Source organism: Ursus americanus, chromosome 4, assembly GCF_024610735.1.
Source record: "Ursus americanus isolate L20-20 chromosome 4, mUrsAme1.1.p, whole genome shotgun sequence".
Lineage (NCBI taxonomy): Eukaryota > Metazoa > Chordata > Mammalia > Carnivora > Ursidae > Ursus > Ursus americanus.
In genome coordinates, this window is record NC_142130.1 from 19,285,280 (window position 1) to 19,300,169 (window position 14,890).

Sequence of the window (14,890 nt, forward strand, 5' to 3'; positions counted from 1 at the left end):
TTTCACCGAGGCACTGAGAAATGACCCGGGGCCATGATTCTCTGGTCCCTGCTATCCTGCTGAAGTTGGTCTCTGTCCTTCCCAGCTCAGCTGGTTCTCCCTCTTGCGTACCCTTGGCTTGACCCGAACAATGTTCCTCTTTTGTGTCCAAAGTCTCTGGCAGCTCTTGGACAGATTTGGTTGTTTCCACATGGTTGAAAGAAGGGGAGTTCCTTTAGTATGGGGGTAAGGGGGCTGGTGTGTGGTATTCAGAGCACCTGGGACCTGGTGATAATCACACTTCTGTGCGGATTTGTGCTCGGGGCACAAGGATAGGCATTTCTCTCTCCTCTCTCTCTCCTTCCAGCTCCCACTTAGACCCGTCTGCTAACTCTTCAGCATGGTGTGATTTGACTTGGTGCGATTTACAATCAAATGTACATAAAATGTATCTGTTTTGCCAACTGTTTGCTTAAGCTACTACGGGGACGTGTTACCCAGTGCCATCAACAGCTCTGAGATGGCTGTTTTACAGTCAGTCTGAGCAGTGGTACAAGCTTCAGGTTGATATGTGTTCATTTACTTGAATGGGAGAAAAATTCATATACAGTCAATAGCTTAGTTGCTATGGTGAGATAGGACACCTTTGGAAAAAGTTTCTCTTTAAAGTCGAAGCTTAATCACTTTTAAGGCGGAGGAAAAACAGAAGGAGGGAAAAAAAACAAAAAACCCAGACTGTGGTAGGCTAGATTTCCCCCAGATATTATTGCTGCTTCTGTCTCTGCAGCCGAACATAACAGCTGGTGAGTAGAGAGAAACTGGAGAAAGATCTTTTTTGCCTTTAATCCAGTACGCTGTTTTCCTGTGCCCGTTTTACTGTAATTCTCAGCGGCCGCGGGACAAAAGCTGTTGACTGATACATGCAATTACCTCCTCTAATATTGCTCTCAACTGTCGGCCCTGACTGACGAAAGTGGATGAGGTTTAGTTAAGGTCTGGGAAACACTCTTTTAATAAAAGCCATTCCCATCTCTATGATCATCTCCCTCCCTCAGACCTTTTCATCTCTTTTCTGGAAAGATAAGGCCTGGTGATGGAAAGTTAAAAAGTGGTGCTGAACTTGGACGTTCACGACGCCATCATTTACCCCATAAAAACTCTCACAGCGTGTGTGTGCCTGTGTGTGCGTGCGTGTGTGTGCAATTTGCATTTGAAATCCGGAGAATCAGTCTGGGTCGCTGCGCAGGTCTTTCCCAGGAAGCATAAGGGGTGAGTTGAGGAAGTTAAACCAGACCCTCATTGGGTTCAGACCTCATTTGGTTTTCGTAGGCCAAAGAAAGCCCTGCAGAGGTAGTCCTCTCAGGGCCCTCCGACAGGGGGCTGCACGGGGATGCTCCCGCTCCTAATGGAGGACCGGCCCCGCACCCCCAAACTGGGTTTAACGGACTGTGGGTGGAAAGCTTCTCCTGCCCGCCGACACAGTGCTGCGTGGAGCCTGCTCACAGAGTACCACCATCGGAAGAGGGAGTTCAGATCCTCCTGGGGAGCCCCCCGGGAGAAAGTGGGGCGGATCTAGCGAGATGCCCCCCACTGCCCCTGCCCCCTGCCTGTTCTTTGTTTAGAAGAGTTCCTAGTTCACTCAGGCGGAAGGTAAGACCCGAAAGTGAGGACGACGCCCTATTTGTGTGGTTTGGAAGCCTGAGGTGGAAACTATGGGAAGATGTCCTTATAAAAACTGAGAACTGTGGGGATTGGACGGCGTCCCTGTCTTTTTGAAAGGCCTGCTGGTTGTTCTGAATGCACACTGCTGGCCACGGAGCCGCAGCTCGTCGCCAGTTCTTTGGGAGGCCCGGCGGCACTTGGCAGAAGGGCCTCACCGATCGCTGTGATTGGTGCGCGCAGGCGGAGGGGGTGGGGGCTGAGGAGGCCGCAGGGCGTTCACGGGCCCAGAAGGGAGCCGAGGAGGTCCAAGAAAGTCCGCTCCTTTATCAGAGAGTGAGAGAGCTCTGTCCTATCAGTTTTCCCTGGTGTTGGCACTCAATTTTCATAACACAATTTGTAATGTGATAAGGTCTACACATTATTAATAGTAGCAATAGCGTGGCAAGGTTATTCCTATGCAGTTTTAATAAAGAACAAAGGGTCGTACTGCCAAACGCAGGAAAATTACCTAGGATTTTAGAACCAGGGCACACCATGTTCCTCTCTTTCAAGTATCTGCAGACTGCTTACTAAAGAAATGCTTCTCTTAGAGATAAACCCACTTCTACCTCCACCGCACGGCACCCACACTGGTAGGGAGACTCGACGTCCAGTTCACACCTTGGTTGCCTTCTGTAGGGTCGCAGAGAATGTCTGCCGGAACCCGAGGAGAGCAGCCATCTGACTCAACGGACATCTACCGCACTCCCGCTGTGTGCCAAGAAATGCCCTGAAATCTGGACGTGTGTAACCCAGGAGAAGGAGAGGCTCATCGCCCAGGAGATGGAATTTCAGCCTCAGCTGATGGACTGTGACAAGCTACCAGGAGGTGAGTCTACAGAGGAAGAGGAGAAGATTGTTAAATGTGGCTAGGTCAAGGATGGCTTTCTGGAAGAAAGAGATGTAACTAAGTGGCTCCTTTCTTGGCACGCTTTACAGTTTCTCAAAGGCCCCTGCTCTTGTGCAAGGCATGACACAAATCGCATGGGAAGCTGTGTCTCTCATAGGGTGCTGACACCCCAGAAATGCAAACAGGCATGCACACAGCTAATGGCATCATGGTGTGATTGCACAGGGACAGCAGTATGGCTCTGCAGGGGCACAGAGGAGGAAGGTTATGACCTGCTTCAGCTTTCATGATAAGCAGGGGCTCCCTTGCTTTCCCTGTGTTGATAGTCAAGGATTACACTGTGCTTTTCTGTACGGGGCCTGGCTCTAAGCGCTCTGAACATAGCACCACATGTCATCTTCACACAACCCTAACTGAGGACACGAAGGTGGAGGGAAGTGTCTGGAAGCACAGTTAGGGCCAGGACTGGAGTCTGCAATTGTCACCCTTCACTACTCACCTTCCCATGGGGAACAAGCTTCATTCTGGCCTTGCTTTAGGCGGCGGAGACTGAGCCCACTGTCTGATCTGGCTTCTGGGGAGAAGGCTGAGGGAACTCCTATGCAAGGAGTATTGGAGAGGGGAATTTTTTTTTTTTAATTGTGGAATCCTGTTCCAAACCCCAGCCCTCCCACACACAATCACATGTGCATTCACACCTACACAATGTGAATATATCCTTTTTCTTCCCCGTGAGCCCCAAGTCTGCCTTTGTGTCAAAATCACTCAAAGCTTTAAATAAAATATAACTGCTGAGGCCCCTTCCCAGATATTCTAAATAATCATATCTGGGAGCAGACCTTGAGCGTCTGTTTTTTCTGTGTTTTAAGAAAATTAAATGACGTGCATGCCCAAAGTAAAAATTCACACTACAGAAAAGCAAGTCTGTATCCCTTCCACCTAGCCCTCAGTCTTTCCTTCCAAAGACAAACACTTCCAACAGTGACCTGTGATCTGTTTTCTTCCAGAAAGCAATGATCACATATATCCATCTGTTATTTTTCCTTTTTTTTTTTTTTTTTGGCTGGGTACGGTGTCCTTTATTGATGATACATGACAAGGCAGGTCTCCCCAAGCCCCTCCCTTCTTCAGGGGGTCTGGAATGGAAACTGTTGAGGTAGGGAGATTCTCAGTGTGTTGGGGGAGGAGTTGGGGCAAGGACTCCCTAGCAGCTGAAGGCCCCTCTCTTCCTCTTGCTCTTGTTGGGGCTGGTGGTCCAGGGGGCTCTTACTCTTTGGAGGTCATGTAGACCACAAAATCTACCACCCAGTTACTGTAGCCAAATTCATTGTTGTGCTAGGAAATGAGCTTGACAAAGTGGTCGTTGAAGGCCATGCAACCCCAGCATCGAAGGTGGAAGAATGGGTGTCACCGTTGAAGTCATAGGAGACAAGCTGGTCCTCAGCATTGCCCAGGATGTCCAAGGGACACTCCGATGCCTGTTTCCCTTCTTGATGTCATCGTATTTGGCAGCTTTCTCCAGGTGGCAGGTCAGATCCAAGACTGACATGTTGGGGGTGGAGACATGGAAGGCCATGCCAGTGAGCTTCTCATTCAGTACAAGGATGACCTTGCCTACAGCCTTGGCAGCACCAGTGGAAGCAGGGATGATGTTCTGGGTAGTCCCTCGGCCACCACACAACAGCTTCCCAGAGGGGTCATCGACAGTCTTCAGGGTGGCAGTGATGGCATGGACTGTGGTCATGAGTCCCTCCACTGGGCCAAAACTGTCAGGGATGACCCCTGCCAGAGGGGCCAAGCATTTGGTGGTATAGGAGGACATTGCTGAGAATCTCGAGAGAGTTGTCATATTTCTCATAGTTCATACCCATCACAAATATGGAGGCATCAGCAGGATGGGCGAGATGATGATCCTCTTAGCTCTACCCTTCAAATGAGCCCAGCCTTCTCCATGGTGGTGAAGACCCCAGTGGGCTCCACAAGGTACTCAGCACTAGTATCACCCCATGAGGTTGGCGGGAACTTTCTCTTGGAAGATGGAGATGGGCTTTCTTTCTTTTTTTCTTTTTAAAAACGATTTTATTTATTTATTTGAGAGAGAGAGAAAGCGAGCACAGAGAGGGAGAAGGAGAAGCAGGTTCCCCACTGAGCAGGGAGCCCGATGCAGGGCTTGATCCCTGGACCCTGGGATCATGACCTCAGCTGAAGGCAGACACTTAACCGACTGAGCCATCCAGGCGCCCTAGAGATGGGTTTTCTCTTGATGACAGGTTTCCTGTTCTCAGCCTTGACTGTGCCATTGACTTTGTCATGGGTGGAATCATACTGGAACATGTAGACCATGTATTTGAGGTCAATGAGAAGGGGTCATTGGTGCTGAAAACATCCACTTTGCCAGAGTTAAAAGCAGCCCTGGCGACCAAGTGCCTAATATGGCCAAATCCATTTACTCTGACCTTCACCATCATGTCTTGGGGATGCAGCTGGCACTGCACAAGAAGACGCTGCTGTCTGTCGAACGGCGGGGAGCAGAGAGCCCCCATCTGTTATTTTCCAGCCTCTGTAGAGGATTGTGATGAATAGTTGGCTGAGAATCTCTGACCCGGGCCCTGCTCCATCCACCTCTGAGATGCTTCTTCTGTGGGAAAGGAGGGCGGGAAGAGGGAGGCTTAGGAAGTGGGGAGCTTTCTGAGTAGATGAATTAGAAGGAAAGCCAAAGAGCAGAAACCAGAGAGAGCGTCCTCAGGGCAGCATGCTGCTGCAGAGTGAAAGAGGTGACAATTCCTCTAATATGCATTGAGTACTAATTGCTAAGAGAGGCACTGTGGCGAGACATGGTCAGAAGTGAGTGAAATAATAAGGAAATGCCTTCCAGAGGAGACCCGAGAAGTGTCAAACATGAAAGGAAAGGGTGATTGGGGTGGAGAGAATGGCATGGGATGTGAATGCTCATTCACCCATGTATTCCAGGTATTTTTTTCTTCAGTTCTTTGGAATGCAGTGGGTGTAATTGCAAGACTATGACACACTTTGGTGTCAGGCTGCCTTGGATCACAGGGGTTGAACATATAGTAGGTGTGGTGACTGTCGTACAGGAGGCACTGGGGAGAGATACACAAAGGAGACATGTCCTTATGTTCAGTGTCTGGGGAAGGCAGACATCCAGAAACCCAACTGCAGTGTGGCAAATATTTTCCTAATGGTGGGTAAGTGCAAGGTGTGTGGAAGGGTGGAATAGGGCTGAAATCTCCTGGGATTTCTTTTAAGAACTGAAACAGGACTTTTTTGGCCTGAATCTTGAAATAGGTCATATGTTTTTGGTCACCATATTCTGGAAGGGGTTGAAACAGATCTGACACAGACAAATTGGGGGACATCTAAGTTTTGGTTAATTTTGGTAAACACTTGGTTATAGTTTTGTGGTCTGTTTGCTTTCCAGAGTCTTCGTGAGTCACGCGAAGACACGAGTGGTGTGCCCGCATACCTGTTTGATAGCCTTTCCTGCTAAGCCTGAGTTAGAAATCAAAGGCTTAACTGAGTTCTATTGTTTTCAGGACTTTTACAATTGCTTTTCTATCTTCCTAATGATACATTTTCATATTCTGAAGACAACGTGTATCTGGAGAGGATCATTATGTACTCAAATCATTTTTTTTTTTTTGAAAAATGGATAAGAAGGAAATTTTCATGTTGTACCCCAGACTAGTCCAGATTGGGTCCCAGGTCTTTTTCTGAATAAGAAAAGACTGTAATAGGAAGCATTGTGAATCTTTTTTTTTTTCTTTTTAAGTTGGAAGGACTTTTGACAGTCACCATTTTCCTCTTTCTTTTCCTTTTTAAATTCCTATCATGTGCCAAGCCTGGTTGTCTGAGCTGTGTCTTTGCAGCAGCACTGCAAGGGAAGTATTTGCTCTTGCCATCATTTGATGGTATTTGAACTTGGGTAACTCCACACGCAAGTCCAGCTTCCCATTTTGCAGATGAGCCAACTGAAGTCCCAAGGTCATCTCCTTCATTGGTTGCAGATCTTGGAACTCAGGGCTTCTGAATTTGTGATTTTGGTATGACAAGAGGGTCATCCCTGTGGAAGGACCTGTGTCTTGGATCCCTTCCCTTCCCAGTGCATCCTGTATACAGTCAGCCTACATCCTGCTCCCACCTTCCCCACACCCACAAATCTATGCTTGTGGTTTCCCCAGAACTGCAGATGATGGTCTCAGACTCTATCTCGACCTCTAAACATCTCTGGCATGGACCCCACCATCCAGCCAAACAGAAACTGTACAGTCTCCTACAAGAACTCTAGATACATGCTTCCCTGTCTCTGTCTTAATTCACCATTTCCCTCTTGCTGGTATACCCTCTTCTTGTCAGATCCATGGATGCAAAGGCTACTTGTCTTATAGACCCATCATAATGCCATCTCCTCTGTGAAGCTTGTGAAGTCTTACGGCAGTATAGAATCTATGTCACTATTGCTGAAGGATAAGGGACAGGGTGGAGAAGGAAAGGGAAGGGAGAAAATTAGTGTTACTCAAGATAGTAGATAGGAAGCTTGGAGATGGTTGCAATGATGGATGACCCCAAAGCTAGTCAACGGCCACAAGGGTTGTGGCTTATTGAGTGCTTACCACGTCTTAGAGCAGGTAAACGCTGTCATCTCCTAAAAGTCACAGCAAGTCATCGAGTTGCTGTGGCTGGAATACAAGTCTAACTCTGCCTGAAGTCAAAGCTAGTGCTCTCCTTTACTGCCATATTGTTTCCTGACAATTGGTTGTGGGGCAAGAAAAGACTAGAACAATCTTCGAAATGGAGGATTAAAGGGATGAAACAAGATTGGGGTCATGGATTGAGACAATGCAGTGAGAGATGCTGGAATTGGAAAGGGTAAGTGAGGGCCGTGGGCAGAGTGGAGCTGGCTTAGGGATGTGGCCTTTGGTCCCTGCACCCTTTGTCATAACGAGGCAGCTCAGCCTGCAGTGATGATCTGGGCACTGGGGGTTGCATTCATGGCTTGTGAGTCTTGCTCTGTGTTTCAGGGTTTTAGGTTCCCGAGCTCTCTGAAGGCAGGGACTGTGTCTGTGCCTTTTTGAAGTAGAAACATAGTCCGTCCTAGCAAGTAGCCAAATGGGAGAGGCAGAGGGGCGAGCACCTCAATCTGTCCAGGGATGTAGGGAGGCTTCTCCCAGAGATGAAATGTCCAGGCAGAGAAGAGGAACACGTGAAAGAACAGGGTGAGGGAAACTCAAGGCAGAGGGCAGGGTGTGTGTTCAGGGAGGAAAGCTCAGAGAGGCCTGGGAGTGGTGTGTAGGGATGTGCCCAGAGTGTGAGTCAGGAGCACCCAGTGGGAGAAATAAGGCTGGCGAGACAGCTGGAGCCTGGGCCTGGATATAGAAGTGGCCCTCCTCGTCTACCTCCACACGGTTTGTATCCAACACTTCCGAACTCTCCCCCCAAGACTACTCTCAGCTCCCTATCGTTGACATGTCACCTTGTTTTTGTGTCTTGTAGAGGCCCCGGAGACCCTTCCTACTCCTCTAGGGAATTCTACTCATCTTTCAAGGCATTTTAGACATGTGTCCTGCGAGGCCTGCAGCGGCACCCCCAGAATTCAACTGTCGTCTTGCAAGTGTCTCTTCTACCTCTCTGTTCTAGCTCTGGTCACACTGTTTTGTCCGTCGTCCCTACTATTGTGAAAGCTACTTCGGAGGGAGGAATTTTGTCTTCTCTTTGCATCCCCGATGCTAGCACATAGTAGGTACTCAGCACATTTTGATGACCGAATGACTCTGGACTAGCATTTTTATTTTTCAGGTAGACAGTTTAAGTGGTCAGTGGGGACCCCCACCTCCAGGAACAGTAGAGGGGAATTTCCCTATTTGCCCTGTGAAGGTTAAGTGGGGGGTTGCTCATTGTTAAGGCAGGCCAGCGTCCTGCTCACCCTGACCCCCTTTGGCCTCTGGGACCTGCCTACCAGGCCAGGTGATTTCTCTGCATTTTTCTCCTTTGTCACTCCCCCCCCCCCTTTCCTGCAATGAGTGTAGCAGCCCCTCAGGAGTTTGATTATATTGCAACATGAATAAGATATTTGAATTATGCTATTTAAATGAGTCATCCCACCCCTAGTGTAATTGTTCACCCCCTGTCACACTAAACGTGATCTACATTTCCAAGAGAGTGCTTGGGGCCTGAATAGGGAATTGCTGAAATTGTGGGCTCCAGTTCCCAGTGGCTTATCTTGTGCATGGCAGGGTGTGTTTTTTGTTTCACATCTGGGCAGATGGGGACTCAGCAGAGCTCCCAGTACAAGCTGCATATATTTACAGAAAGAAGTTGAACGGAATTTCCAGATGTCTGTGTGTGTGCGTGCCCTGTGTGGAGGGGACAGAGAATGGCAGAGTGCAGGCTGGTGTGAAAGATGGTGTCTGATCTTGACAAAGCAGTTTCCCAAATAAGAAAGCTTAAGCTGAATGGATTTAGATTCTGGACTTGTGGTCTGAAATCTCCTTGTTCCACATTTCCTTTGATGAGAGTTTTGGTCACTCTAAAAAAATTAGCCTCACTGATGTTTTCAGGATGGATGGATCGCTGAGGTGGCCCTGTTACGTGTTAGCAGTTCCTCATCTTGGAGCTGAGCTATAGGATAGGATCCGTACACTTTCCAAATGCAGCGGGCACATTTCCCTCCATTGTTCATTTCTTTCGATGAAGAGAACATGGTTGATTGTCAGACTGCCAAACATAACGAACTCCAAAGCCACCTCTCAAAATTTGTGAAGGTGTCAGGAACTGGTGGTTATGTTATCTCAGGCATTTCAATTACTCTGACTCTGTGAATTTGAGTCCTAGCCCATTGGACAAGGCCCACATTGAGATAAAAGGGAATTAAACTTTCCAAATGAAGGACAAATAGTTTTCCTAAAATGATAGATAAAGTCAGGTGTTATATTCATTCAGCAGATATTGATTGTGGGCCCATGAGTCAGAAATATGCTTGGGGTGGGGGTGATACAAGAGAAACAGGCCCTTGAGTCCACTGCCCTCAAGAAGTTCACAGTCTAGTGTGGTTGACGGGCATGCAAATAGTAGCAACATAATGGAGGCATGTACGAAATGCGGTTGGAAATTAGGATGGCAAAGTCTGCCTGAGGAGCCTAGGCAAAGTTTTAAAAAGGATGGTATACTTTTGTTGGAACTTGAAGTATGAGTAGTGGTGTTTACTGGGGTGGGCAATTTGGAGGGGGGTATTCTAGGCAAAGACTAGGGTGGCTAAAGCCTTGTGTACAGTGATGGGACTCTCTAATGGGAATCATTAGAACATGAAGGGCCTTGTATGTCAAAAAATATATACTAGTTTTCCACTGTAGATGTATTAGCAGATATTCATCTGCAAGAACAGAAACCTCCAACCCTACTGTCTTAAAACACTAAAAAAAATTTATTAGCATATATAATATGCTCAAAGGCAAGAAAGTTCCAAGATGGCTGAATTCAGTGGCTCAACTCTGTCACTAAGGACCTAGGCTCTTTCCACTTTTCTGCTCTACCATTCTTGGTATGATGGTTTATCCTCAGACTAGCTCTTCTGATCACAAGGGGACCAAAGAGGAAGAAAGGTTTGTTTGTTTCTGTGTCTTTTTAACCAGGAACGAAAACCCTTCTTAAGAAGCCTCTCCCCCGACCCCATCAGACTTATCCTCATGCCTCAGTGGCCAAAATCGCATCACATGCCCAACCCTAAACCGTTCACTGGCAAGGGGAATGCAACCACCATGACTAGCTCAGACGAATCTGGACTCACTCCCTGGAGGGGACAGACCCACTTCTTCTGAAGTACATGGCCAGATAGAGGACATTGGAACAAAATTGGGCTTCTGATAGAAAGTAAGGGAAATAGGACAAATGGCTGCAGAGTTGACAACCAACAGTGTTTGCTACGGTAGGTGATAAGAGACTGTTCTAGAAGACTGAGCAGGAATTGGCATGGTCAGCATTTCACATTTAAAAGGATCACCCTTTCATTAGTGTAGAGTTTAGTTTTATAGATAGAAAACTGAGAACAAATGGAAGAGTCTTACGAGATATCAAGTCATTGATAAACATAGGTATGGAACTGAAGCTAAAATTTTCCTTAAGTCATGCTCTCTACCTTAAGAGTGGGAGGGGGTTAAGGGATAGGAGGTGACTAGTGCAGAGAAGAGTCTTTCCATTCTGGATTTGCCAAGAAATCCTTTATGATACCAGGGCAAACATGAGATCTCTTTTAAAAGTCCAGATGATAATGTGGTCCGCTCAGCTGGGCCACTGTAACCCTAGAACCCTGGCATGTTGTAGCTGGAAGTGACCTCGAAGTGATCTAGCTCAAGACCTTCACTTTACAAATGAGGAAACTGGGACCTAGACAGTGAAGTGACTTGTTCCGTTTCTGTGTCTGCTGCACGGCTGAGCGGGAAGCACACCCGCAGATTTTCTTAATTCCAGTGCTCTACTCTTTGTAATGGGCTCTTAGGGCCATCTTTTATGGAGGCTTTTGTGTGCATTCAGGAGTGTTGGAACGGCTCTGCAGGCTTTCTTTCCTATGTGTCTATTATCCTTGACAACTACCCCATTGGATTTTTCTTTTTTAAATAATGCTTTTGTTTTTATAAAAATGCAAACAATACTCTAGATATGTTGAAGTTCTCTTATTGTTCATTTATGATATGATCTTAGTGTGAATGCGTCCCTCTGGTTTTTTCTTTTTTTTTTAAATTTTATTTAAAGTCAATTAACATATAGCATTTTATTAGTTTCAGAGGTAGAGTTCAGTGATTCATCAGTTGCCTATAACACCCAGTGCTCACTACGTCAGGTGCCCTCCTTAATGCCCATTACCCAGTTACCCCATCCCCCACACCCTTCTCCTCCAGCAGCCCTCAGTTTGTTTCCTATGGTTAAGAGTCTCTTATGGTTTCTCTCTCTCTCTGATTTCATCTTATTTTATTTTTCCTTCCCTTCCTCTATGCTCCTCTGTTTTGTTTCTTAAATTCCATATATGAATGAAATCATATGAAAACTTTCTCTGGTTGACTTATTTCACTTAGCATAATACCCTCTAGTTTCATCCACCCAGTTTTTTCTTTGAAGCAGTTTTAATGGGGAATGAGAATGACACTTTCCAGGCACTGGGAACCTGAGAGAGGGAAGAAGGCACTAAGAAGAAGCCTGAAGATGTGAAGTGGGGGACTTGAGGGCTCATTACTTTGTCAGGGCTTTTCCTGTGACACTAAGCCAAAGAAGGCACTAAGATCCTCGGTGGCTGAGCAGCTGAGACATTAATGAGTGGCACTGGTGTACTAGTGGAAGGCGGAATCTTGCCAGTTCAAGTGCCCATTCACAGTGCCTGATGACACTCTGCCTCCACTCTTCCCTTTGACCCTCAGTGTGTATGTGCCCATTTCCCCTAGAACATACATACGTCTTGGCTACAGTTTTTACCCAGAAACCTCTGAAAACTCACCCTTGTAGACAAAGTGGTACTCTGAACAGCAGGTACCAAGAAGAAAAGAAAAAAAGTAAAAACTAGAAATAGTTTCGGAATCAAGGTTTACCGACAAAGTGCTATGTGCAAATCACCAAGCTTAACTAAAGACTGATGAATCCCTTTGCTTCAACTTAGCTTTTGAAAATAAGTCTAAAGTGTATTGGTTTATCTTTCTGGTAGTATGTCAAACACAAAACGGTCAGTGTTCGATGAAGGAGGTAGATAAAGATGAGGCTGAAGCTGTGTAGACCCGGGCTTCTTTGGATGTTATGTCAGGTGATCCCATTTCTGTAAAACAATTGAAGAAAAGAAAAAGAAAAATGTGTGTGTGTGTGTGTGTGTGTGTGTGTGTGTGTAAAAACTGATTTAAGGCTGGGGGAATATATGGAAGAATATATGAAGTTGTTAACCTGGGTTACAAAATGTAAGAGAAAAAGGGACTGTAAAGGCATGTGTAGGGTGATATTTATATCAATTTATCTTTATGTGTAGATATATATACAAAAAATTGAGTAAAATACTTTGAAAAAGTGGCCTGGGTAATCAGAAACCAAGTGACTCTCATCTTCACGTGCATCTAAAATGAATAACATGCTTCAGGTGTTCGACTGGCTTGCATGATCGTTAGGGGGGCCTGAAACTTGAAATATGATAATTCTCGAAATCAAAGGTGCTAAAATGTGGCTGGCAATGATGTTCCACTTTGATTTACATTTTGTTCTACTTTCATCTACCAGTTTTTCATCTCGTTTTGTTTTCGCCATCTTCGTATCTGTAAAGGCTGAATTATAATAAAAATACGAATTATATACACTTATATACACAGTTGTATCTAAGTCTATGTCAAAATTGTGTAGTTTGTCCTACAGTGTGAATTCAGTCCATCATAAAAACTTCTCTAGTATTTTTATAATGTCCTGATTGAAAGGAACCCCTCAAAGCATTATGGAGAGAACCCTGAACAAGTTGGTATCATGTGACATTTTTGATTGAGCTCTCGTGAATCCCTTTCAAAAAGTGTGTCTAGGGGCGCCTGGGTAGCGCAGTCGTTAAAGGCGTCTGCCTTCGGCTCAGGGCGTGATCCCGGTGTACCGGGATCGAGTCCCACATCGGGCTCCTCTGCTGGGAGCCTGCTTCTTCCTCTCCCACTCCCTCTGCTGTGTTCCCTCTCTCGCTGGCTGTCTCTCTGTCACATAAATAAATAAATAAAATCTAAAAAAAAAAAAAAAAAAAAAAAGTGTGTCTAATGATCTGTAACTGCCTTTGGGGTCACCCAGGACATTCATTTGGCGCTTTAATTGTGGAGAGGCTAGAGGCAATCCTCCCCTTCCCCCACCCAGCCCTGACCTCCACCCCCTCCCAGCACACACAGGAAGGCCAAAAGCATTTATTAAGCATTTATGTGTCAGGTACTTTCCTCACACTAAACCGGTAAGGGCAGATATTTTATGCCCATTTAATAGATCAGGAAGCTGAGGCCCAGAGGGGTTTAGTGATTTATTCAGGAATGAATGAACTGAGCCAGTTTTTAAATCCTGGGCTCTTGAGTTGCATAGGACAGTTTTGCTGTTTTCTTTTTCTCAAACCTATACCAACTCAGCCACATCAGAAGGAAAGTTGGAAGGGTTTGCTTACTCTGAAGACTTCCCTTTTTTCTGAGTTTTTTTGTCCAGTCACGGCTTTTGGGGGAGATGGAAGAGAAAGAACAGGTGAGGAAAAATGGGGACACTGTCTACCCACTGGAATGTTAGGTTTCCCTAGGAGAAACGACTATTCTAGAATAGCTCAAACTTGGGTTAACTTCCCTCTGTGAACCTCATCCATGCATTCCTAGAACAAATGCCTAGTACCACTCCCTTGGCTTCCAGAGTATTCTGATTTTTTTTTGAGGGGGGAGGGGCAGCAGGAGAGGGTGAGGGTAGAGCCCTATGCAGGGCTCTATCTCACGACCCTGAGATCATGACCCTGAGATCATGACCTGAGCTGAAATCAAGAGCCGGACCCTTAACCAACTGAGCCACCCGGGCACCCCAAGAGTATTCTGATCTTCTTAAGGCCATTTCGTTCTTACCATATTTGGCCAGAGAGTAGAGCTTACAAGCGTTCAAAGACACAAAAATGAGAATAAAACAAGGGGAGGGGGTCTTGATGTGAGCAGACAAACCTTTCCCAAATCTTGGCTCCCTAAGGGTAAGCTTCCTTTTGTTAAGTAGCAAGAGTTGAAAGAAACTTCCAGTAAAAGGAACACTCACTATAATCTCCTATGGCCTCACAATAAAGTGGAAACAAGGCAACGTGGATATTTTTTCTCTACCAGTTTGGACCCTCTACCAACTCTCAGATTCAACTGAGTACAAATATATTTGTTGCGTTTATTTCCCTCTGATACATGCACTTTAAAATTAAACTACTGTGAGTTCGTTAAGGGGGAAAAATCCAGGGTGCCTTTTTGATATTTTAAGTCATTAATTACTGTGTAGGTTTTACCCATTGTTTTAGCAGAAGGCTTTTCTTTGCTTCCCACGTATATGATTTTTTTTAATCTTTAAGTAGGACAAAACAGCAGAAGACTAATTTTTATTTCCCGTTGGCTCAAGCAGGAAACCCAAGCCAGACCTTGATTCCTCCATGTTCAACTGATAACTTTGAGAGCCTCTAGCCAGGTATTCTGAGTTCCATCAAGCAAGTAATAGTTGGAAAATATGCAGCAAAAGAAACCACACAACAAGGAGCCAAATCACATTTTTCATTTATTAGCAAACAATTTTAGGATAAATTGATGCTTAACACATTGCAATCTGATGTTTGACACAGGGTATAATATATGTTACTGTGTG

General features: G+C 45.8%; 1 pseudogene; it reads right to left on the bottom strand.

Moving 5' to 3' along the window:
- Positions 1 to 3,796: 3,796 nt before the first annotated feature.
- On the bottom strand, positions 3,797 to 4,995 carry LOC123778974 (glyceraldehyde-3-phosphate dehydrogenase-like; annotated as a pseudogene).
- Between the last annotated feature and the right edge of the window lie 9,895 nt (positions 4,996 to 14,890).